Here is a 6,179-nt window from a genome sequence, read left to right on the forward strand (position 1 = left end):
TTTTTTTAATAAAACTGGACACGTGACTACTGTTGCTTTGGAGAATCATTGTACCGTGAATAGTGATTGGTACACGACTATTTGTTTGCCGGAAGTTATTGACAAACTCCGTAAAAATTGCCGTAAATGCCGTATAATCTTGCACCACGATAATGCCCGTTCTCACACGGCCAGAAAGACAAATGAATTTTTGAAGGTGAACAACGTTGACCTTAAGATCCCGCGTAAAGTCCCGACCAGGCCTTGTGACTTTTATTTATTTCCAAAAATTAAGAATCAGTTACGCGGTCAACGATTTTCATCACCTGAAGAGGCTGTCGAAGAATATGAAAAATATGTTTCAGAGATTGTCACGGAGGAGGGGCATAAATGTTTTCAAAATTGGTTCATCGTATGAAAAAGTGCATTAACCCTAACGGAGAATATTTTGAGAAACAGTAAATTCATTTCTGACCATTTATACTATTTTTTTCTTATTCATTCCGGAAACTTATAGTGCGCCTCATGTAATATCAAGTGACGGGACGAACAAGTCGTGCGCCTGATGGTAAGCTGTCGCGCACACACGCCTGTCCATTATAGCAGTTCCAGTGCCACTCAGAGCTTTAAATCGCAAAGATCTGACGGGCATTGCCCCTGCGCCCGTCACCCTGAGACATAAGTTGACAAGTCCCATGTACCTGTAATTTCACCAGCACCCTTACCCTTCAAAAACCGAAACGCAGTAATGCTAACATTACTGCTCGGCAGCAGAAATAGGTAAGAAAAAATAATTAATAAAATTAATTACAAACTCAAACATTACATACCTCGTCTATCTTTAAATTAGAAATGCAAGGCTATTAAAATAACGAACAATTTCATTCAAAGAATAGTAAAGGGCCATTGTTCGGTTTGACATGGCGCGGACAAAAGTACCAAACTGGGACACCGATACAATGGTTGATTGAAGGAAAAGGTTAGTTTCCGATGGAAAGCAATGCTTTTGAAAGTGAATTTAATAAAAAAAGGTCTTCAAAACTACTGTAAAGTCTTAATAAAAAATAGTAGTAGAGCTCCTTGTGAAAAAGTTCGTCCAGAGACTTTCTGCCACCTAGCAGTAATGTGAGTAATTACTGTGTTTCGGTTTTGAAGGGTACAAGAGTGCTGGTGAAAATTATAACAAATATATGGTAAACTGTTCAACTTTAGGCCTCAGGGTGACGGGTGCACTGACTGCTCAGAGCTTAACATCGCAAAAATTTGAGGGGCACTCTACTACTTAGTTACTTTCACTCCATGTCGCATAGCCATTGGACAACCTGCATACATAATCCAAACAAAATAGTGTAATACTTTTACTTACAATAAATAAATACTCTACGGTAGTGTAATATTTTTTTAAATATAATAATAACGCACTAGGGAACGCCTGTGTCGCGGGTGCCATGGACACACACAAAGACAACCACAAATTACACCCAAAGTCACGAGAGAAGTAAATGTAGGCCATATAAAATGTGTCTCCCGGCTTGGGAACCTGGGACCTCCGCGTGGCAGTCCAGTATGGTGACCGTTCCGCCACAGAGGCAATAAATATGTATTAATTATGGCATTTCAGAGGGAGGTATTATCTACTTCGTTGGAGTTTAGGTAAATAAACTTTCCCTTTCCTATTTGATAACTACTCAGACCGGTTTTCCATAATGTACAGTATGGAATCTGTGAATAGTACTTTTTGGGCGGCGACAAACATTTTCCTACTTCTTTTTTCTACTTCTTTAAGTCTAGTGAAATTACAGGCACATGGGACTTGTCAACTTATGTCTCACGGTGGCGACAGGCGCAGAGGCAGTGCCTCTTAGATCTTTACGATTTAAAGCGAAGGGTGACACTGCAACTGTTATGATGGCGTTTGATAAGATAAACAAAAGTTATTATAACATTTAAAAAGGGAACTACTCCTGATGATGATGAATTGCGATTATTTAATCATAGTCCTTTTGAAATTCGTATAGAAGCGTACCGGTCACAGTGTCACGTAATATCAGATGATATTGCGGTCAAGCGTACGAGTGCTTCTCCTTAAAAAACGCAGTTCGGATTACAATACTTATTTTATTGAAATTCATGATGGTTTTGCTGCCATTCTATTCATAAAATCTATCGAACGATTCTGTACAATTAATTATTTATCTAATCTAATTAAATTATGACATCCCCCATCATAATTTATAAAATAAATAAAAATAAAATCCTTTCTTTTCAAATCAATTAATCCAAAGGATGTTAATGACAGAAATACTTAAAATTATGTTGAAAAATGTAGCAATATAACTATTTTATTATATGCAAAGAAGTTAACCGGCTGAGGATAGCCGAGTCAATTCTATTTGATATCTTCTTATTTTTTATTTATCCTGTATTAAAATTTAATTTGGCATTGATATTCAATTATTTTTTGTGAAATTACTCCACTAGTTTGTTATAATTATTAATACAAAGATCGAACACTTAGAAAAAATTCCTTCGATCCGGCCGGAATCGAACCGACGTCTTCTAGCGTACCATGCCAGACGAATACCAACTAAGTCACGGAACGAACCAGCGGATCTCACGAATTTTTCTATGTGCTTATTGTCGTGTCTTTGTATTTGGTTTATCAACGACTTTTTAGTCGTAGCGCCATCTATGACAAATCTATGAAAGTTTTATCACTCAGAAATCTCTTTCATAACGTAATGTGTCTATTTTAAGAATCTTCAATTTATGTTTTGTTTTTTGTTAATTATTCGAGAGTACTATTAATTTGCTACACCCCAAAAGGGTATGTTTGTACTTAGTAATTACCTGACGAATGCCTGTACTAACATTGTTTGAAATGAATGAATAAATAATACTTATAAAGTAAAAAAACTTTGTTTTTTTAAGATTTTTTTGCTGTAGCGCCATTTGTGAGAAATGTATAAAAGCTTTTTGTTCAGCTTTTTAAGTTTTTACTTGAATCAACAACTACTTTAGTCGAAGTTCTAGTCATAAAACACCTAAAGTTAAATTTAGACCTTAAAATTAACACTGAGTTCCTCAGCAGTTAAATAAATATATATTTATTGTAAACAATACACAACAATAAAAGTCTCTTCAAATCGTAAAACCAACATTAACTTGTTAAGTAATTGTTTATGTACAGTCACGTGTTTTAATAACTACGTGTTTAGTAGCACTAGAGTTCTTTGGTACACAGTTAGTAGCAGTTCCTTGTGAAAGAGTTCGTCCAGGGAAGTACTGCCACCTTGTCGATTTCTGCCGCCAAGCAGTAATGTCAGCATTACCGTGTTCCGGTTTGAAGGGTAAGGGTGCTGGTGAAATTACAGACACATGGGAGTTGTCAAGTTATGTGTCAGGGTGACGGGCGCAGTGGCAGTTTATCTTGAAGAGCTGAGTGGCACTGCAACTGTTATGAACTAGCTTACTATCAGACGCACGACTTGTACGTCCCGTCACTTGATATTATAAAAAAAAGTTCTTATTATATTATAAAAAAAAATTATTCAGAAATCAGAAACATTTATTGTATGAAATGGTAGATTAAGGTGTTGCATATGCATGCATACATTTGTTTCGCAGTTCTCACCCAAGTCGGGCGAACAATGCCTTAAAATTACAGTAATTAAAATTCAAATTAGCATATACTATAAATTTAAACGTCCATAAAACAAAATAAATTAAATTAAACACGATGCACATTTGTCAAATATTTAATGTCATTTTATAAAATTCACTAAGATTTATAGAAAACATTGTCAATTAACTATTTCTTTATATGAGCTTTGAATTGATTACCATTTAAGTGTTTCATATCTATCGGGATTCTGTTATAAATTCTGATTGTAGTTACATAAGTGCTGTGGTCAAAGATCGTGATTTTTATTACAGGTAGGACAAGACGGTCCTGTTGCCTTACGTTAACGGAGTGTACATTGGATATTTTGGTAAAAAAGTTACTGTGATTACGTACAAAGAGGCATATTTTCAAAATTATACATTTTGTACCTGTTAACGTCAGGAAACCCTTTTCTTTGTACAGAGTTCCGAGGGAATTGTCACTAGGTTTACTGTAGATTATAAAAAATTTGCCTTTTTGGGCCTAAAATACAGGTACGCATTTACTTAGTTTCGGCATCTCAATTACATATTACGACTCATCCGAAGAACAGAGTCCGATGTGATTATATAGCGAAAAGGGAATAAGTACGTTACGAGAACAATTTCGGTATTCAAATTTAGTCCTATGTAAAGGTGTTTTGAGAATTTACGTACCTTATTTCGTTTTGGAAATATACAATCGAACAAAGGTCGATCTGACATCCACATCCACAGCAAAGAAGAACGAACGAAATGTACTGTGTCCTGAGAACAAGTAGTCTTGCACATAGACCTTTGTTCTACGGATGAGTCGATTAGATGCTAGTATTAAAATGTATAATAGCTTTACTATGCAGAATGTATAATTTAGATTCCGTTTTTAATTCTTATTTGAATACTATAATAGCTTTATTTACTTTTGTTTTACTTGTATTGTATTAGATTCAGTTATATTGAAATAAATTTATCTTTATCTTTAAATTTATCTTTATACGTAAACAAAGTTTTTGTATTGTGAATGTTTTAACAGCATCGACTGAGTTTCCCCAGAAAATAACACCATACATTAGTAAAGGGTTGCAGTGTCCAAGGTTCAGATTGCTATTATAATCGTCGACTTTCGTTAGAAGAAGGCATATGGCAGGCATGGCAAGAAGAATAGTAAAATAACGGACCATACACACACAAGCAGCCGTGGATGCGTAATTGTGTGATCTACCGTGTCTCAAGCAGAGGGCCGTTTTTTTGGCAATTTACGTCCAAAATTTAATTTAATGTTTACCATGAGTTTTCGCTGAAGGAAAACACTGTAACTGTTATAGACAGGCGTGTTGCTTACCTTCAGGCGCACGACTTGTTCGTCCCGTTACTTGATATTATAAAAAATAATCACATAATACTTTTTCCTTCTTGTAGTTAGTATTACGCTTTTGACATATGTCTTTATTATTTCTTACCCTTCTGGATACGAAGTGTTGCAAGAAGGTCTTAATAACGTTCTTTACGTCCAGATACGCCACATTGTTGCTTTGACAAGTTCGACAATCGGGGCGGATACGTGTTGCTCCACATAGTAACGCCGCGTGACAGATTTGCGAAATTATTTCGCTTCTATGGGGTTTTTGGGACACATTGCTCTGGAGGACGGACAACATTTGTGTCATTGACCCAAAACAAAAATGTCATGATGTAAAACTGACTCTCCAAATGCAATATCGGCTTTTATTCACATATAAGATCGACATAGGACACGTATTTGCGCATTTATACTCGAGGTCAGCTCACCGTCTCACATGTTGGAAGCGGCAGCTGGTAATCGATGCTAAGGAACGAAGATTCTATGAGCTTTCATCCAAGTATTCCAGCGCTTGAAAGTACTGAAGGGACTGCCAATCGCAGTCTCCGTGATTCGATACAAAACAATTTCCTTGCACAACTTTTTTTATATGGTAATTTAGTAAACATTTCGATAGGTTGTAGTGTTAGAATGAGATAATAATTAATTTAGTAGCAGTAGAGCTCCTTGTGAAAGAGTTCGTCCAGGGTAGTACTGTCACCTTACCTATTCCAGTTTTGAAAGGTAAGAGTGCCGGTTAAGGACAGGCGTGTAGCTTACCATCAGGTGCCCGACTTGTTCGTCCCGTCACTTGATGTTATAAAAAGAAAATTTACCACACTATAAGCCGGGCTAGCCTAATGGTACGACCTACTGCTTCTCAAGCAGAAGGTCGCACTACATCTGTAAAGCAAGTTAATGATGTCTGTGAATATTCGAATCCGCATTGGGCAGACGTGGGAACTATAGTCCAAGCTATCCCATTGTGAGAAGCCTGTGCCCAGTAGTGCGGATATAATTATTTAGGCTAGCTATTACAGTAATGTGCAGGATTGCGTTCCGGTTTTGAAAGGTAAGGGTGCTGGTGAAATTACAGGAAAATTTTTTGTACCTAGATATATATTTCCATTGTGGTATTCCAATTTATGACGGGCCAAGGCAAATAATAGCGAAGGCTATGTAATTAGCATAGTTATCAGATGCTGAGTCATGGACCCTT

The sequence above is a fragment of the Hyposmocoma kahamanoa genome, unplaced genomic scaffold, assembly GCF_003589595.1.
Source record: "Hyposmocoma kahamanoa isolate Upper Pololo Valley unplaced genomic scaffold, ASM358959v1 244, whole genome shotgun sequence".
In the NCBI taxonomy this organism is placed as follows: Eukaryota; Metazoa; Arthropoda; class Insecta; order Lepidoptera; family Cosmopterigidae; genus Hyposmocoma; species Hyposmocoma kahamanoa.